The 21,793-nt window shown below is 33.7% G+C and overlaps 1 long non-coding RNA gene across 1 annotated transcript in view; it reads right to left on the bottom strand.

Annotated features, from left to right (window-relative positions):
* The window catches only part of LOC123545267 (uncharacterized), a 31,864-nt gene extending 11,857 nt beyond the window's left edge, over positions 1–20,007 (bottom strand). Inside the window, exon 1 of the long non-coding RNA XR_006685298.2 lies at positions 19,807–20,007. This is a non-coding gene — a long non-coding RNA (uncharacterized LOC123545267). The remainder of the gene's footprint in view (positions 1–19,806) is intronic.
* Positions 20,008–21,793: the final 1,786 nt, after the last annotated feature.

Genomic DNA, 21,793 nt, shown 5'->3' on the forward strand with positions numbered 1-21,793 from the left:
CGTGCGCACGTGTTAATCTAACATGTGCGAATGTGGTGCTAACACGTGTGCACGTGATAAATAAAATGTTTCCTATGTCCCCTCTATACCACCGTAGTATACACTGCGGCAGACTCTTTTATTTCTCGTGGATGAAGGGTCCTTTAGTATTGACCTAGCACATGTGAATATTTCGTATATTTCCGTAAATTCATTTTCAATGTCCAAACATAAATAGCGATACAAATATTACATCTTTAATATTAGTTGATATTATACTGTCGCATGTGCAGGTAGCTGAGCGGCAAAGCGTTTAGCTGCCAATATCAGGGTAGTGGGTTCGAGTTTTGGCCATACCTTTCCCCTAAATTTTATTTGCAAACTTTCCACTTATTTGTCAAACGCACCGTGATATTTATGGTCCATTTATTAAAAGTTATCATATTCACCCGTTGTAAAAAAAGTCAATTATTTAAAATATTCTAGACAAAAAGTCACATTACCTGTCACAAGCGTACTAGAAAATAAATACTTTAAGAGAAAAAAATTTGTAAAGATAAAACAGGTAGCGATAACATCACATTACTTTACTTTAAAGAAATGATAACCGTGGTAACGTGGATGGCGTGACACTGATTAACTGTATAAAATACAAATATTGCTTAAAATTAACGAAAACGCTCGAAAACTATTGGCAAAGACTAATGAGTGCCTTTCATTAAATCAGATTATATAAGCATTTACACTGATTTACCCATCTCCACGAAAATAAACAGTACATATAATTTCTGCCGAACAGTTTTACTGCAACATTAATTGATAATAATTGTATGCATATTTACTAAATGAGATAGATAGCCCAGGTACCCTAAACCTGGTAATCCAGTCTGACAATTTCTAACATTTTTCTACCTGCAAATTGACAATATCAGAAACTCGATAAATGCCAATTAACACAAATTAGCGCAAATTATGTTGGATCTTTAATGCATTGATATTAGGTATCCAATCATTGGGCGTCGCGCTTCGCGCGTTCATATCCCAAAGCGATAACATCTGGCTCAAGTGACCGCACACGTCTGTATATTGCATATTTCAGAGGGAAAGGAAGTCACGAGTAAGTACTTATTTGATTTAATATGTTTTAATTTTTAATAAACTGATTTTTTTGTGACAAACCAGACCATGAATTATATTTCAGTTAATCGGAAACACGGGTTGCTTTTTATTGCTTTAACAAATTCAGAAGCGTCAAAAAGGTCAGTTTAATTTTGTTGTGGTAGCGTAATTTGTTAATTTTTACGATGTTGTGCCATCGTTTAATACATTAATCAAATATCTGCAGAAATGAGATGCCGTTAATCTTAATATAAAAAATAAATTCAGAATAGCCGTTAAATAGTTCATTCATTCATTCATTCATTCATTCATTCATTCATTCGATTGATCATTTCTTCACAACTCATCATTTAACTATTATTTCATTCATTCTTTCATCCAATAGTCTACAAGGATGTCAGTCACCAAAAGTTGATGTTGCAAGTGTTTGAAATAAAAAAAAATATCGTGCAAAAATCATTTGATGAATACCATTGGGGTTAAACGAGATTAAAGTTGAAAGGACAAAAACAACTCCTGATAGAAGTTTTATTTCGTAGAAGCTAGGTAGCCGAGGCTAGCTTTAAGAATGAATAAGGCGGCACGCACATTCATTCATTCGATCAAAACTAGAATCTCGGAAAAGCATTAATGAAGTTAATAATTACAATCTTTTATTTTTAGAAAATGGGTACCGGTAATCTGACAAAATAACGTTTTTCTTTTCTAGATGGCACTTTTGCAAAAAATTACAACATCTCTTGCCTCTGTCTAGAGAGAAAAGGTTTATTTTTCTGCGAAAATATCAGTGTCAGTATGAAGAAATTAATACTATTACAGATTATTTTATCTCTACAGACTTTGTAAGTCTATGTAAACGGTTGTGATGCGTATTATTTTTTCAAAGTATTATATAAAAAAGGTTGGTAATAATAAAAATTATATTATGTAGAATTTGATTATTAATCTGAAAGTTTTAAGAATTTTATAGTGACCTAAAATACATACATACTATAGATCTTTTGCATTACCAACTTTTAGTAACATTAACCCTTAGCCTGCTGGCGGCAAGTGATTCTGCATTTGCGACCAGTGCAGACCAAGATCAGCCTGCACATCCGTGCAGTCTGATCATGGTCTACACTGTTCGCCATTCAGTCAGTATCTTTTTGGTAAACACCCCTTTTTACTGTTAATGGTATTGTCCAAATTGAAAGATGGACCAGTCCATTTTAGAAATTTAGCAGGCTAAGGGTTAAAACCGATAAAGCGGGAGAGCTTTACCTAAGAACAAATAATCCAATTTTTCGATTTCCGTACTAAGTGTTGTTGTTGTAGTAACACGGGGGTGGGGGTGGGGTGAATCGATAACTAAAAGCTTTGGTCATTATAATTTTTTATCTTATGCATTTACAGGCAAACGGTTTACTAACGATGTACTTGAATGAAGTTTAAATTAATATTAAAGTGAAATGCGGAACAAGTCGAATATGTATATAATACTTTATTTATTGTCAAATAAAAGTAATATTTAGTAATATGAATATGGTATCTAACATATTTAAAATCGTTACATATTATACATCTAAAACAAACATTTACTTTCCGGACCAGACATGTACAAACAATAAGTAATTGCTCAGCTTAGTCTGTTATTTTAAATCGATTTTCAACGGCCCATTTTGACATTTTAACAAATTAAAGTTGACGATATTTCCGTTTGACTGGTACTTTTTCAGTTCTCTGTTTTACTCCATTTTACAGCTGTAAATCTTCAGATATGACCACAAACGTCTTTTTTTTTCAGCAGGGCGCAAAATAATGTACTTAACAGGTTTTCTAAGTAGCGTTTCTATATACAACAAAAATTACGGCAAAAATTGGTTGTGTTAAAATTATCTCGCCGATGATATATAATTTGTTAATTTAATTAGACGTCGTATTGGAGGCAAACGATTTTGAACGCAAAACACTGACGTCGAGTTTCACCCAAAATTTTGCGTAAAGACGCCCGTATTTATTGAAACTGCCCGATTGTTTTCTTAACAATTTTGAAAAAGGGTACATGATTTCATTCACTATCGATTCCAAAAATAAAAAAGGAGAAAAATGATGGGGGTGGTCACCATTTAAGAACTCGATCTATTTACCATTGCGCTTCCCCTACCCCAGTAAAAATAATGATACCTTAAGTGTTTTCGTGAAATTTGGGCCAGGATCTTTACTGTTCAATATTCACTCAGTATATGCAACTCTATTAACATGTCCATTACTATAACTTATTACTGTTAATTCTAAGGCTGGGTAATAGTTTGTAGTGATTCCTCCGTCTGACATAAGATTTATGACATGAGTGCAAAAATCATGAAAGCTAAATCCCCGAGAGAAAGAAAAAAGACGATATAAAGACTGAAGAAGGAAAGTGATATGTATATTACAACGCAAAAAGCATAAAACCATGAAAAGTACCTATCACTTGTAGTAAGTGGGTTAACATATTTTTATGTCCCAGCTTGAAACAACACTGACCGGATATTTCTTATCCCCAGGCAATATTGTAATACACAATGAAATTTAAAGGGTGATTAAACATTTGACACATTTAAATTATTTTATTTTTAATTTAACTGTATGCAATCTTGGGGTTAAAATAAATTACAGAAATAAAGCATTTTTTAAACGAATACTAAAAAAGGCACTGGCCTCCAGATCGTCCGACAAGAACAGATTTTTTTTTATATAATTGAGCCGTGCCATGAGAAAACCAACATAGTAAGGGTTTTCGACCAGCATGGATCGAGACCAACCTGCGCATCCGCGCAGTCTGCTCAGGATCCATGCTGTTCGCTAACAGTTTTTCTAATTCCAATAGGCTTTGAAAGCGAACAGCATGGATCCTGACCAGACTGCACGGATGTGCAGGCTGGTCTCGATCCAGGCTGGTCGTAAACCTACTATGTTGGTTTTTCTCATGGCACGGCATTATATTTTTTTAGATATATGGAAATTAATGATTTATAATCATGCTACGTATACTGACAGACTATAATGTTGCGGAAACACATAAGAATTAGATGTTTTAACTAATTTTTACGATAAAAATTGTATATTTAACGCGCATCAAACACTAAACCCTCCCATGCGTTATTGGTAACGACAGTGGAAAACTTCTTTATTGCCGCTGCGGTCAGGGTTCGTTTCCCGGCGCGACCATCTTTTTTTCTATATACGACATTTTTTAATAGTTTATAGAAACGAAAATTCCTATTTTAAGTTTCATAATGTGACAACTTCAGCTTAAAAGGTATCCTTGATGAACTGATAATTCTGCTTTTTAATCGAACCTCCTTTCAATATTTTACTCCGTAGATGTCTTTTGTAGAATTTTATCGTCAAGCATATCCTGTGCATTTAAGGAATATTGATTAAAGAATATTAAAGCCTGTTTGCCTAGGGTCTATATGTTTCGAAAAAAAACAACAACAAAAACTGTGAGAACAATAAACATCTCGCGGGAAGGTCTATCTCTGCATGTCTACCGTTTTTCTGTTACGCTAGTCAGGCCTGTTCACGTGCACGAATAGACATGCGCTCGTGCAAAACCAATCATTCTGAAAACAAAGTGGTCATTTGTTAGGAATGAAATCGAGTATGCCTGTAAATTCAATCTTCAAACATTCAATCAAACTAGTACCATTTCTTTCATTTTACCACAGATTAGACATGTATACACTGTTACATAATTATTATCGAATATTCGGCACTCTAATATGAAATAATGTAAGTTATATTGATACCCTGATATTATTTATTATATTTTAGTTAGGTTAATCTATGAGATTTGGATAATTTTAAATCCAGATTTACAGATGCATTATATTTATTTGAACATAAAGAGATGAGACGTTTATGATGAATATTTTACTTGTCTAAGAATATTATACTGACCGCGAGACTGGATATTCTGGAAACTCTTCACATTGTTTAACCAAATATTAAAACGTTTAGAGGCAAATATATCGTTCCGAACTTGTTCAGTCACAAAGTTAAAGAGATGTTTGAAACATTAAATTAAAAAAAAGCTTAACAACGCGACTGCTATGCATTCTCATCCATCAGATGTTCGTCAAAATCCCGGGGAACAACGGTAGACCTCTGGTATGCGAGAATTCTGTTATGTCACTCTGATATATTTTATCCAAACTTTACAAAAGATTTATTGTGCATTTTGAATAAGTTCTAACACGGAGGATTGCGTAATGGCAGACAGGTTAAGGAACACTAATTTAGCATAGTTTACGTTAACGCTAGCGTTGGTCTAAATTATACCGTGGCTGTAGTTTTGACATTTTGGTAGGAATAAAATGGGGAAGTGTTATCTAGATCCCATTACCGCACTTTATGTGCTTTTGAAGTTTTGTGACAGGTAAAATCTCTCTTGAAAAAAGTCTCTGCCGTACTTATGTTATTACTGTATGCCAGTTTGAAGACAATCCATCAAAATGAGGTGAGGATTGACCGGACAACGTGTGAACACCATGCATTTTATATTAAATATAATTTGGGAGATAGATTTTAACGTAATATAACCATAAAATGCAAATAAAACACTGTAGATAACTTGTATTAAATATCAACAGGCACATTTAATGATATCTAATTTCTTTTCGCGACGAAATGAGTATGGTGCGTTCTGACACTTAATGATGTCGTCATCCCTGCCCACATGTCATTTTATTCGTCATAATGTCCACAACATTTAATAGATATAGTTATCGGTATCTATGAATTGCAAGAGTCCATTTTTTATAACTTTTAATGCGTGCATTTTTTTTATTTCAGGCTGACACAAGAGTTGTTTACTGGAATCAGAAAACGGGACGACTATTTATTTTCACGATATAGAATATGCTTATGTGTGAAATTTCTACTAGTTTGATCAACAGATGCAGACAGACAGCCCGGATGAGCCATTCGTTCTCAGTGACATTCGTAACAACAGATAAAAGCTTATACTTATTGAGATCAGGAAACTGAATATTTCTATGTGGTTTATCATTTGTGACCTGCTTACATATCGTGTTCCAGCACAGAAGCAACATGCGTCTTTTTAAAGCGCTCGTTTTGAATACATCTTCGGACATTAGGAGGGGTGTACTGCTCTTCTTAGAAGACGGCAAATCGAAAAGCCTATAGCGGTAATCAACATTCATGGGAATAACGAAAACATGTACAGACAATAGTAAAAGAAGTGATACTCAACTGATTTGTTGAGTCAACCGCGCAGAATTAAATGTGCGAATTGCTAGTTTTTCAATTAGAAATGAACATAATAATATTAAGAAGTGCTTGATGTTATTGATTACTCACATTTTAATTCTGCTTATTTCATTTGGACAAGAAATGAAAATGATTCATAATCGTTTGAAAAACTGATTTAAAAAAATATTCAAGTCGAATAAAATGTTAGTTTAATCAGACATGTCTCCAATTAATAACAGTATGAATTTTTTCTCATACCCTGTCTTTGTCTTGCTTTTTTCTAACATACCGTATTCTGCTGTAGGTATCACTGACATTCATTTTGTCATCTTTCAGTGTGTGCCCATATACGAAATTACTTCACATAAAATAAAAATACGGGATTTGTATACTACACATAGTGCATATACGGGTAAAGTCTGGTAAATGTATCTTTTAAAAATACTTGTCCGTGAAATCCCCGAATACGAAAACCAAATTCAGTCTAAATGTGACACACATATGGCATCTGTATACTCTGCATATCTTGCATAAACGGGGAAAAACCTGGCCCGTATATCAAAAACTACAGGTTCGTATATCCCCGTATATCAGATGCAAATACATTCCGTATAAGTACGGGATCCGTATATTGCGTATACCATGCATATACGGGACTAGTCCGTAGCCCATATAGTAAAAAGTACAGTTTCGTATATTCCCCGTATATGACACAAGTACGGGATCCGTATATTGCGTATACCATGCATATACGGGACTAGTCCGTAGCCCGTATATCAAAAAGTACAGTTTCGTATATGCCCCGTATATGACAAAAGTACGGGATCCGTATACTTAGTATATCATGCGTATACGGAAAAAATCCGAAGCCCGTATATTAGAAAATACAAGTCCGTATATGCCCCGTATATTAGATGCAATCACAGTCCGTATATGACAAAAATACGGGATCCGTATACTACGTATATCATGCGTATACGGACAAAATCCGAAGCCCGTATATTAGAAAATACAAGTCCGTATATGCCCCGTATATTAGATGCAATCACAGTCCGTATATGACAAAAATACGGGATCCGTATACTACGTATATTCGGAATATACAGGCTCGTATACGTGTTCCGTATATTCTAAAATACGGAAAGTATACGGGAAAAAAGTCTCAAGACCCTTCGAATACATGAAAATGAAAATTATGTTAAAGCAGGACACGAATAAACACCATTTCTAGGGATTTTTTTTTAAAAGTTCGTATATTGCATATATACGGGAAATATACATTTATGTATATTCGACGTATACGGGATCCCGTATATGCATGACAAATATACGGACTTCCCGTATACTAGATGTTCCGAATACGGGATCGTATATTAGGTCCGTATATTTGTAATATACATCCCGTATACTCCCGTATTTTCGAAATATACGGGACCGTACACTCCCGTATATTGACCCTTTTTTCGCAGTGATTATAGAAATATACATATGTAATACAATGACAAATTATTGTTTTTACTTTTATTATATTTATAAGGTTTCTTTTTTTCAACTGCTACATGTAGTAATCGATACTTTTCTCTTTCTAAAGAAGAAAAGTTCGTCGGCTTCGTCCTCATTTTCATTTTTGATTATATTAATTAAAGCAGTACTGTATTAAATATAATAAATTGTGTATTCAGTGGCTATCTAAAATAATTTTTATCAAATGTTGCTGTATTACAACAATTAACCATAGTCCAACAAGTCGTCAATTGGTTTTGTGATACAGTATTTACCTGGCACTCATCAATATTCCGTTCGTACCCGTAAAATTTCTGACTAACGGTAAATTCTTTAAACAGCGAAGAATGATTAAAATATTTACCGTAAGTCGGAAATCGTGAGAAATGCCTAACGAAGGATTATGAGTGCCGGGTAAATACTGTTGGATAATATATACCGGATCATAATTACTAATCCGAGGTTCAATTATAATGTTCTTCAATTTACGTAAGCCAGACCATATTGGTGCACTGAGAGTTAACGGAAGCTTAGCCTAAACCGTTATAGATTCGGATTTAAAACCGGGTTTACGTAGATCTGATGTAGGGCTATATTCATAGACAATACTCCAACATCACTCATTGAGTATTCTCAAATAAATTGCCTAACGGTCACGTCTTTACTCAGGAAAGATTCCATTTGTAAAGGTGAGTGACAGTCGAGTCAACTCCCAAGAGTGAGTGACTGTTGAGGAAGGTACTGGGGACTCTTGAGTGTTTCTCAAGGTCTCATAATGTAAGTTTAGATGATAAATTTATAATATTTATTTAATTTGAAGGTAAGATAACAGTGTTATGTTAAAGCTGAAGTTCATATTTGTGCAAGGTATTTTGGAAAAAAAATATATTAGGAATGTTCTCTTTTAAGATATGTTTTTGAGGACGACGAAAACGCAAAAAGACCCAACAATTAAAAGACCGTTTAATTATACATCTACAAAACCTAGCCTAACGGGACTCATCAGTCACTCCCAGAAACACACGTCGTAGCAACAAATATTTACATTTCACAAGCCTAGATATCGGTTAATTCATACTGATAAATAATACATCAAATTAAATGTCATGAAGAACCTATCATTATTAAATCTCATTGTATAAATGACAACGGAAATATTTATTTTATAAAAAGATATGAGCCGAGCCATGGGAAAGCCAACATATTTGCAGTCTGGTCAATGTCCATGCTGTTCGCTTTCAAAGCCTATTGCAATTAGAGAAACATTTAAGCGAGGAGTATGGAACATGACCAGACTGTGCCGATACGCAGGTTGGTCTGGATCCATGCTGGTCGCAAACGCACTATGCTGGTTTTCTCATGATGCGGCTCAATTATGTTTTTAGTAATTGAAATTAAAAAAAAGTATACATGGTCTGGCATTCGGGAAACACCAACAATTAATGGCAGAGTTAAAATTCAGTTATTTAAATTAATTTCAATTTTAGCGAAAAATAAACTCTATATTTCTAAGTAAAAAATTAAATTCTACTAATGCAGATAAATAGACTGGCTGATGGACGGACGAACGGACGGAAGGACGTATTATAAAACAAATAGACGAACGGACTGACGGATGAACATACAGATGAAAATTAGATGACAACTTCCAACTACAAAAATAATGATCAGCACTTTTGCATATCATTGATGTTATTGTCATATAAACCGTTATAATCTTCTAACTCCATTGTGTAGAATGAAACCATTACCTGAGTTGTCCTTCCGAAAGTTAAGATTGAGTGGAATTTATGAATATGACTTTCGAACTGCACTCACACTCCCGCAAGGTCTACTCAAGGTCCACTTGAGTGATACTTATCCAAGTTTGAATCAAGTGTGTTTGAGTAACGACTATGAATATAGCCCTTAAACAATTAGTCCGGGTTCAGTAGGGAAAGTGGCCACTAATGTAGAGATTTTTTATCCAATGAAAGATTTAATGCCCATTGATTGCCTTTTTATACTTATTATTTGGTTCTGTTTCGCCTATCTTGATACGGTATCTACTACATACTGCCGTGTGTCACATCAACCATACTTCAAGCATGTCGTTTGTAGGTCCTACCGTAAAGTCACTACAGTTAATTGTGGAAAAGTTCAAAGCACACTTTAAGCCCTGCTGCGCTGTTATTCAAATTCTTTTGTGTGTATGCAACCCATGATTACAATAGGTAACAGTTAACGGTCACGTGCCACACTTTAGCACGCAAAACCACAGGTATTTCATATAGATTTCTATATAAAATAGATTCTATTTTGACAGGCGTCACTGTTCATAGTCAGGATTTTCATGCTTTTTCAGTGACAAGATTAAAAGGTAAGACGGGAGCAGGGCTTTAAAGGCCTAGGTTTGATATATTTATTTCTTCCACCTAACTGAATAGAAGCATATACAGGCCACTATTTGGGTCAGTTGAAATTCAGAACATGCATTGTGAAACCAGTGATAGGTCACAATTTTGCTTCATCCTTGTCTTGACCACTACCACTGCCTTAAATACATTTATTTCCATCATCATTTACAGTTACCACATAATAGCATTTATCAATTATCTTTGCCTTTCCAGCAAAAAGTATTTTTGCCACATGCTAACTTTTGGCACCATCTTTGCCTTTTCTATCACCATTTGAACTACAACAATTGCCATAGGACATCCAAGATGGAACGAGAACTATCAGAACAACCATAGCAAGAATTACAAACAGATTTCAATTTAAACAATTCATTTATTTATTTCATTCAATCAATTATTCATTTATTTACAAGGTATAACAATAATAAAAGTAAAATAAAGTATAACAAAACAGTACAAAAGTACAATAAAAGAAATAAATGTAAGTACGTGATTGATCCCAACGCTTTTTTGGACAAAGGTAAACCGCTACAAACTTAACAATTCCCATGAAAATCGCGTGACATTTTACGGTCCAGGCATTCAAGGGAGCATCCTCTGGGGTGCAGATATATGGTGGATTTAAAGATCACGTATATGCCTTTTAGGGCACATCCGCTATATATATAAACAATTAGTCCAAGTTCAGTAGGGAAAGTGGCCACTAATGTAGAGATTTTTTTTATCCAATGAAAGATTTAATGCCCATTGAAATTCTCTCTACTATATTATTATTTATAATGCGAACTTGTAACCAAGCGGATCTCACGTATGGGAAAGTCAACTGTTCTGAATATAATTATATCCCTTAATGCAAATTATCTATCTATCTATATATCTATGTATATATATATATTCAATGTATCCTTGAGATCCAGTTAACTTTCAGAGAGAGAAAATATAGCTTCTCTGGTCCCAATCAGTTAAAAAGACTTAAATGTCACTGCTGATTTATGAGACATGAAAACAGAGATTTGAGTATATATATGCAAATGTTGAACCAGTATTAATGTGTAGTACAATTCTGGCTCGTATATAAAGCAGCACCGAAACTAATGTTATTTGGGCTAGTGGACTTGCTGTGGCATGTGCGTATTCGTTTGTACTGCTAGGCACTTTGCCGTAATTGGTCTGGTATATTGAGATGGTGATTTAGTTCATATAAATTATTGAGGTGGTGATTTAGTTCGTATAAATTCTCTCTACTATATATATCGGATCTCACGTATGGGAAAGTCAACTGTTCTGAATATAATTATATCCCTTAATAAAAATTAAAAATTATCTATATATATATTAAAATGTACATGTACATAACTAAATTACCACATTAAGGAGCTCAAAATTAAGCATGCAGACTCCCAATTTTTTGCATGAATTTGTTTGATGAGATATTCTCTACAATTTTGCATAGCTTAAGAAAATTCTACAAGCTTTAAACCATTTTTCCTTCTTTGTCTTTTTATAATCTCAGGGAATCTGGTGGAAGTGCCTCTAAAAATTTAACATAACCACAATCAGAAGTTTACTCATTTATAATTTTATTTAAAACAGCCAAGCTCGACTATTCGAAATACTGTCCAGAAGCAGGAAAATATTACCCAAAATGTTAAATATCAAAAGTGTTTTAAGTTCAAAAGGGGACATAATTTGCCAAAAATACTAGTCAGAGTTATAAGACTTGACCCAGTGAGGTTGGTAATTGATCTAGAAAAAGAAAAAATAAGTCTATATGCCTTAAAGTAATAGCTGTATGTACTTGCACGCAAAACTTTAACCAGGGTTTCTAAGTCCAAAAGGGGGCATAATTTGGCTAAAATGCAGGTCAGAGTTATGGGACTTTGTGCTATCAACTAGTTTTATAACCCCGAAGACACATGTGCAGTTTCAATTCTGCATTAGTTTTGGAGATAGTAACTTGCATGTAAAACTTAACCAGAATTTTCTAAGTCCAAAAGGGGGCATACTTTGCTCAAAATACATGTCAGAGTTATGGAACTTGACCCTGTGAGATTGTTAACTGACCTAGAAAAAGAAACAAGAGGGCCATGATGGCCCTATATCGCTCACCTGTTATCATTGCACTTGAGGACAAGAACGTCCTCAGAAAAAATATCTAAGTCCAAAGGACAGGAACAACAAAGGGAAGAAACTTAACCAAAAAGAAAAAAAAATTCTTACAAGGTACAGATATGTCAAAATACACCAAAAAATTGGAGGTACCATCCATGTTGTACCACAGAAAAGTGGTCTCGGTTTTTCCCTACGGCCAATAATAAAAAAAGTTACTAAAAATAAGCTATTTATAGTAACGTAAAAGGGAAGTAATTAAAAAACAAGAGCTGTCCGTAAGACAGCCAAGCTCGACTATCTGAAATATTGTCACAGAAGCAGGAAATTATTACCCAAAATGTTAAATATCAAAAGAGTTTTAAGTTCGAAAGGGGACATAATTTGACCAAAATACATATCAGAGTTATGGGACTTGATGTTATCAACTAGTTTTATAACCCCGAAGAAACATGTTAAGTTTCAATTCAATATCTGCATTAGTTTTGGGGATAGTAACTTGCATGTAAAACTTTAACCAGAATTTTTTAAGTCCAAAAGGGGGCATAATTTGCTCAAAATACATGTTAAGAGTTATGAAACATGACCCAGTGAGGTTGGTAATTGACCTAGAAAAAGAATAAATAAGTTTCAAAGCTATATGCCTTTTGGTAATAGCTGTATGTACTTGCACGCAAAACTTTAACCAGGATTTTGTAAATCCAAAAGGGGTCATAATTTGCCCAAAATACATCAGAGTTATGGGACTTGGTGCTATCAACTAGTTTTATAACCCCGAAGACACATGTGAAGTTTCATTTTAATATCTGTAGTAGTTTTGGAGATAGTTACTTGCATGTAAAATTTTAACCAGGAAGTCCAAAAGGGGGCATAATTTGCCCAAAATACATGTCAGAGTTATGGGACTTGACCCAGTGAGGTAGGTAATTGATCTAGAAAAAGAAAAAATAAGTTTCAAATCTATATGCCTTTTAGTAATAGCTGTATGTACTTACACGCAAAACTTTAACCAGAATTTTCTAAGTCCAAAAGGGGGCATAATTTGGCCAAAATACATGTCAGAGTTATGAAACTTGACTCAGTGAGGTAGGTAATCGATCTAGAAAAAGAAAAAAATAAGTTTCAAATCTATATGCCTTTTAGTAATAGATGTATGTACTTGCACGCAAAACTTTAACCAGAATTTTCTAAGTCCAAAAGGGGGCATAATTTGGCCAAAATGAAGGTCAGAGTTTTGGGACTTGGTGCTTTCAACTAGTTTTATAACCCCGAAGACACATGTGAAGTTTCAATTCAATATCTGCATTAGTTTTGGAGATAGTAACTTGCATGTAAAACTTTAACTAGAATTCCAAAAAGGGGCATAATTTGCTCAAAATACATGTTAGAGTTATGGAACTTGACCCAGTGAGGTTGGTAATTGATCTAGAAAAAGAAAAAATAAGTTTAAAAGCTATATGCCTGTAAATGATAGCTGTATGAGGTGTGACGCCGACGCCAGTGTGAGTAGAATAGCTAGACTATTCTTCGAAAAGTCGAGCTAAAAATTATTGTAAGTAAACAAAAGAAGGATCTGCCAAATAAATCTGTTGACATAAATGAAATTTCAGATCAGTATCTTCATTAGTTACGGAGATATACCCGTTTTAATTTGAAATAAAGGGAGGTAATTTGACATAAAATCAGTCCATAGTTATCTACCCTGATTGGCTCAGTCCAACTAATGACAATAATGAAATTTCAGATAAGTCTTATAAGTACTTACTGATATAAATCCATTTTGATTACAATAAGGGGAGGTAATCAGATATAAAATAACTCTGGAACCTACGATTGGATCTGATTTTTCATGAAAACCAAGATTTATTTTTGTTGAAGATATTTTGGAAGTTTGTATCAAATAAAACCATAAATGAAGTATCTATATGGCTGCAAAAGCCAAAATAGCCAATTTTGGACCTTTAAGGGACCATAACTCTGGAACCCATGATGGAATCTGGCCAGTTCAAGAAAGGAAACAAGATCTTGTAGTAATACAAGTTGTATGCAAGTTTGGTTAAAATCAAATCATAAATGAAGCTGCTATTGTGCAGACAAGGTCAAAATAGCTAATTTTGGCACTTTCAGGGGCCATAACTCTGGAACCCATTAAGGAATCTGGCCGGTTTAAAAAAGGAACCGAGATCTTATAGTGACACAATTTTTTGTGCAAGTTTGATTAAATTCAAATCATAAATGAAGCTGCTATTGTGCAGACAAGGTCAAAATAGCTAATTCTGGCCCTTTCAGGGGCCATAACTCTGGAACCCATATTGGAATCTGGCCAGTTCAATAAAGGAACCAAGGTCTTATGGTGATACAAGTTGTGTGCCAGTTTGGTAAAAATCAAGCCTCAAAATAATTTTATAAAGGACACATTCAAGAACGTTACAAAATAAATTTTTAAAGTTAGGCCAGCATTTTTGATGCATGTGTTAGTGACCTATAGCGCTATGTCCAGGACAGCAGGTATATAAAAGAGGCTACCGTAAAAAAGTCCAGTAGTAATGATGTACATAACAAGACCAGATGATGGCAGGAAGGAGGTAAATAAAATACAACGAAATAGATAATCAAAACACCGCGAAATTTAGCCATTACGTTCACAAAAACAGTAGTGTATTCATCATCTAATATTACAACCTGAAACTTTCAGCACCGCTAGAAAATTAACATATCTCGAATTCTATAGGAATTTTGATATGCTAATAGCAGAATGTTATGCAACAATATATAGAAACAACCGATTTTTTTAATATAAAATTACCTGTAATATTTCATACGGCGTGTTCGTAAATAGCTATTTCGTTTTTATCATTAATAAATGTGAAATACTACGGGCACAAAATTCAGACTTTCAGAAGATATCAAAAACAGAACAGATAAATCTTTAATTACTAAAAAACGGCAGCATTTAAAAAATATAGATTAAGCAGTGTTGTCAAACAGAATTTGATCGGATACCAACACTTAAAACATTGCAAAAACAAATCAATTATACCACAACCAATAAGCAGACATGTTCTAAAACTAACACCCGGGTTTTGAATTAAGGCCCCTTTAACAATATAAAGTACACTAATTACGGTTTAGAACACACCCAGTCTAGATAAAGGATAAAGATGTTAAGCTTGCTAACATAAAGAACTAACCGCTCTGAGTGAGGCTCGAACCTACATCTGTGTATGGAAAGTGATTCGAAGTCAGTGACCTTAATCACTCGGCCACGACGGCCTCCTGTATTTGTGTTGGACAGTGCGCACGCGCATATACTGCAATTGTGCGTATGACACGTATAGGAGAGCCTATATCGGAAACATCTGTATAATGAAAGAATGCTATGGAATAGCAACTTAAGGTATAGGTCCATGTTTCGGAGAAAAAAGTTCGAATGTCATCAAATCATAGAAAGAAAGCATTGTTTTACAGAAAATTTAACAGCGTATAAAACATTTATATTATTCTACAAAACCATTGTCAATTTACTGATATATGTATTGAATTCCGGAAAGGGACTGCATGAAGGGGCCACGCTTCTGGGCAGTTCAGCGGCTTCAAAAACTCACCATTTTTAAAAGCTGTTACATGTCTTCGTTTTGATGCATTTGCAACATCGTGCGAGTGTTTAAACTTTACGTATAAGTTAGATAATAGATAAAAGTGTGTTACCGGCTACTATCATCATGCGCGGGGGAATCTCAGGGAACGTAATTTGGGTATCAAACGAGCCTCATAGAGGCGAGTTTGCTATCAAATTACGTTCCCTGAGATTCTCCCAAGCATGATGATACTCGCCGGTAACACACGAGTATGCATTGTCTAACTGATTTATTGCATGATTAAAAAGAGTAAACTTAACACATTTAAAATATTTAAAAATATTTCCCCTCTTGAGCCTCCCTTAGAAACATTTCATGATAAACCTCCAACTGACTTATAAAAGCCAGAAGATGGCGCTGGGCAGGTTTATATATAAATTATGCATGCTTCACATCAGAGATCCCTTTTTCAAAATTTTAAATAAATTACTGAAAAAAAAGTTATAAAAGAGTGAAATACACATTGAAACATTCTTTATTGATTGTTGTAATTATTTTTTTAAACAAAAAGTTGTGAAATAAAGTTTGCAAACAATTCCCACGTGGCTAATTTTATCAACAAACCTGATGAGCAGAAGGTTTTAATGTATCAATGGAATTAACACCTAGAGCATATTTTTAAAGTGAATAGAATATCATAATCATTTTTGCAGTTATATTTTTTATGTTACTTAAAAAATCAAGTTTTAAATCAAGATGTAGAGAACTAAACTACAGACATACAGTAATCAATTATTTTAAATAGCTTATCATTTCCAATACCTTATCACAGCAACGCTTGCTAATTTGTGTATTGTTCTACATCCCAGACAGAGAAAACTGTGAGCGATACCCGTGTGCAACGGAATTTAGAGCACGGCTAACCGTGGCGATACCAGAATTTAGAAAACAGAAAACTTCAAAGGAAAATGCCGCAGTCATGCAATAAATAACTGGTAAAACATCGTTTTTGACAAATGTTTACATTTATTTCTTTACAAATGGCATTCTTATTTAAAGGGGGACAACTCATTAAGAATATTTTAAGTATTAAACTCTGTGGGACAGAACAGTAAAACATGTATTGGACAGATAAGTTGTTTGTCAAGATGCTGTTCATTTACTAAAAAAATCTGTTGTTTTGTGATATACTGCTAAACCTTAATTCTTTTTATCATTTCATTACATTCAGCAATAGAAAACAACTAAATTTGAATTAATTTAAATCAGGCATGATATTTTGCGCAGTCTTGAAAAGATGACGTTAGTGGTCTTGTTTGAAAATATCAGGATCATAAATAAATACATTATTTCTGACGATATACAGCAAAGAAATTGAGAAAAGAACACGGAAGTATCTGTGAAAATTTTACAACAGTCCGTAAAAAATGTGGGGTGGCTCATTCTACCATAAACGAGAAAAACTAAATATGCTTATTACACATGTATTTGTTATCGATTATATGTAATTGACTAGGCATCATTGACTGACAAATTGATCTTCTTTCACGACGTATAAAGGCCTGGCAGATGGTATGAACTCCAATGGACAGCGTGATGTGCCAAGAAAACAACTTCAAAAGCTTATGTCTGACCTAGAATAGTTAGAAAGATATTTTATAATGATGTCACTAAATTGCAATATCAAATGTAGAGAAATAAAACTCCACTGCTTGGGGTTTTTACTGCTATGACATTCAACATTTTAATATAGCAAAAAAAAAAAAAAATAATAATAAAAAAAAAATAATAAATAAATAAAACCATAATAATGGTCTGCATATTTATCAATTATATAGATCTTTAACAAAAGAAAGGACATTTTCAGCTATTTCTGACTGACAAAAATACAGAAGGATGAATGGCTGAAATGTAACTTGAACTATCCCAGAATGTGATTAGTGCCTCAAGCCTTGTTTTAAACCGAAGAAAAAATTAGTATGAAAAAGGAGATAATTTTGATATAACTCATGATATAACTCATGATAATGTTAGTTATTGTGCTCAATCTTGTCAAAAAGGACCATAATTCAAGATAATTTCAACTGATAGTTACCTAACTTGGTTTTCGGTAGGTTTGATGACTAGGTCTTAAACAAATGCTCATTTTCTACCAAAATCTGATCAAACTAGCTCATTTTTATCAATATCGGGACAAATTGAGCCTACATTTTCTTATAAAGGGTGTGCAAGAAGTTCGTTCCTATTTTCACCATAGGTTTCAAAGGTTTTTAAATGAGGAGACAAGTGCCGCTGTAATATAAACATTCAAACAGGAACGCATATCAGTTTTAGAAAATTGAATGAAATATTATAATGTCCGGATAAATTCGATTCTTTGTATATAAAACATATATATATATTAGAAAATATTAAAAGTGACTCCTGGACAAGTATATAATAAATAAAAAAGAAAAACATCCATTGGAACATATTTACTTAACACACCATTTAGCTCAACTAGCGTGTCCGCCCGCTTAGCTCAGTAGGGAGAGCGTTGGTCTACGGATCGCGGGGTCGCGAGTTCGATCCCCGGGTGGGGCGTATGTTCTCCGTGACGATTTGATAAAATACATTGTGTCTTAAATCATTCGTCCTCCACCTCTGATAATTCATGTGGGGAACTTGGCAGTTACTTGCGGAGAACAGGTTTGTACTGGTGCAGAATCCAGGAACACTAGTTATGTTATCTGTCCGCCGTTACATGACTGAACTATTGTTAAAAAACGGCGTTAAACCGCAAACAAACTAAAAAAGGTCAACTAGCGTAAATCGTATTTCCTATACGTTCTATATATTTATAATCCCAGAAAACCAGGATCCTGTCCGGTCCAATTTAATAAGGGTCCATAAACACCTTGGACTTGACATGTAGTCCATGTCAGAGGACCATAAATTTTAGTGATATGTACATGTAATTGGTTATTTCCTATGTTTTGCATTTTATTGATTGAAATACAGCTTTTTTCTCAGAATATACACATTTTTTAGTTGATGATATACTTATTATTATTCTCAGTCATGTTGAGTAATGTCCTGACCAATTAAAATTTAACTCTTACAGCAATGCAATTCTCATCCTTATAGAAAAACCTTACCTTTATCTAATAAAAAAAATAAAATGAATTTAAAACAGAATAAGAGAAGTGGCTAGTATTTTTATTCAATTATTATGATTTATCTAAGTAACAAAATAAAACCAGAAAAAAGTATCACTGCTGGATTTTATTAGAAATTAATGAAGCGTTAATTGCATTTTAATTAAATATCAGTGTAATAAAGGTGATTTATCATAAAATGAAAATACTGTTGTATCTTATCACTGTATATTCGGCCCTAGTTTAATCAGGCTTTCGAAACGTATTATAAAGTTGAGAACTGGTTTGCTATAAAGATGAAAACTATGACATGCAATCTATGTACTGCACAGTAGCTTTATAGTAGCTTATTATGATAAAACAGAAGCTAGTCTATCAAAAGTCCAGCTTTGTCTATTGGCCTTTACTGCAATGCATTGCAGAGATACTTATCAGTATGGATAATGTTAATCAAATTTCTAAATAATAAGGTGTAAAAATATTGCTGACAGTGTAATGTCCCTTGTCAAACATATGCATACTGTCACTATATGCAAGTATTCTGAGTTTCAGTTGAATATCTTTGATAGTTAAACGATATTTAACTTAAGAAAGAAAAATTAACCAATGCTTACGCCAGGGTTAGTAGTCGAGCTAAACATTGTGTATGCTGGATTACCTACCTATACAGCTCACAGCTCCATTAAGATGAGCTAAAAAGGATAAAACAAAATATTAATATAAAACATTACAAATATCACTGACCTTGCAAGGTTCGCTATCCAATATGAAGTTCTTCCACTGATGCAAGTGTAAGCATGAAGTTCTTCTATTTCATTGTCTTAACTGGAAGTTTATTTTTAGATTACATTTACGAGAAAAATCTATAGCGGAAAGAAACAGCAACAGCATATTATAAAAGCAAATAATGGACTCAGTTTCTACAGACACATTACCTACAATCTTGGTAAGTACTCAAAGACAAAGGTTTCAATATTCATAAAAGTTCTCCAGATTTCAATACAAGAGAAATTTAGCAATATCAAAAATATTTTTGTCAACTAGGGCTGTATACGTACAAAATATTAAGAAAATACTTTAACTGCTTTACAAAGTTTTAGTATTTTACTTTCTTAATCTTAACATAAGAATGATTTTAAAGGCCAAGAACTTTGATGAATATGGGCAAAGGTTTTTCCAAATTCTACTGTCACACTTTACCTTTCAAAATGTCTGTAATACTGACTCTACAATATTATGTCTGTATGATGCATTAATGGCATGTTTGCCCATAAACACAGTGATATATGTAGACTAGCTCCTAGATTATGACATATATTTTTTAAATCTTTATTTCTAAACGTGAATATAGCTAGTCTACATCCTGTGATAAAAAATCACTAAATTAGACTGGCATCTGACACTATTACATCAAAGTAAGAAAAATGACAAAGTTTGAAATTTTTTGACAAATTCTTTATTATAAGTCTTGAGGCCCCTGTGGCCGAGTGGTTAAGGTCGCTGACTTCAAATCAGTTGCCTGTCATCAACATGGGTTCGAGCCTCACTCGGGGCGTTAAATTCTACGTGTGAGAAAGCCATCCAGCTGGCTTATGGCAGGTCGGTGGTTCTATCCAGGTGCACGCTCGTGTTGAAATAATGCACGGAGGGGCACCTGGGGTCCTCCCCCACTATAAAAGCTGGAAAGTCGCCATATGATCTTCAACTGTATTTGTGCGACGTTAAAGCCAACAACATAAATAAATATTAACGGTCTAGTGGTTTGTCTATGAGATTTATAACTTATATAGTATAAATTACAAATACTGGTATAAAGAACCGTTCACCATGTTCATATAGATGTGTAAAAATGGCCAGCCTTATCTGAATCATTTAACTGTGGTGGAAGCCTGTCCAGTTAAAAATATTGATTTCTTTTTTCCATTAAATAAATGGTGATCATCATGATCAATCAACCATTGACTTTCAAGTACCAATCTGAAATATGCATTTATATATGTTGATAATATAGGTTTGTTACTGTGGCGGGAATATCTGAAATCAAGACAACAATTTTATTTAATGAAAAAAAAAATCGCCATTTGGAATATACTATTTCTAGTTAATATTAATTGAACACAAGATCAATTAAGTTATGACACACATGGCATGGCCATTTTTGAACCGGAAGATATAAGTTGAAAATTTATGGTAGACCGTTAAACATTTATATATCACAAGTAAAATACACCTAGGAAAATGTGTGTACAATTGTTTGAAAATTAGCCTTGCTGTTTCCATTCTCATCCATCAGAGGTTTGTCAAAATCGCGGGTTCATCCGGGGAACTACGGTAGACCTCTGCTATGCGAGAATGTGCTGTTACTGACCAGAAAATTTTTAAAGTTTCCAATATTACAAATATGAAAAAAGTACTACCCCCGGCAGCCATGTTTATAACAAAAAAAAAATATTTTTAACAGTGTCTATAGAAGGTCACAAAACGCCCATTTGTGTGAAATTATTTCAAAGCAGGAACAGCAGTTTCATATATATATATATATATATATATATATATATATATATATATATATATATATATATATATATATATATATATATATATGTAAGAAATATTGTTTTCTTTTCTAGGTTCTTTTCTGGCTTTTACTGAGGTTACAAAGTCGATGTGACAGAAAGAGAACTGATCATATTGAAACAATTGCTGTACATATTCGTTATAACATGACTTA

The sequence above is a fragment of the Mercenaria mercenaria genome, chromosome 1 (genome assembly GCF_021730395.1).
Source record: "Mercenaria mercenaria strain notata chromosome 1, MADL_Memer_1, whole genome shotgun sequence".
NCBI classification, from domain to species: Eukaryota; Metazoa; Mollusca; class Bivalvia; order Venerida; family Veneridae; genus Mercenaria; species Mercenaria mercenaria.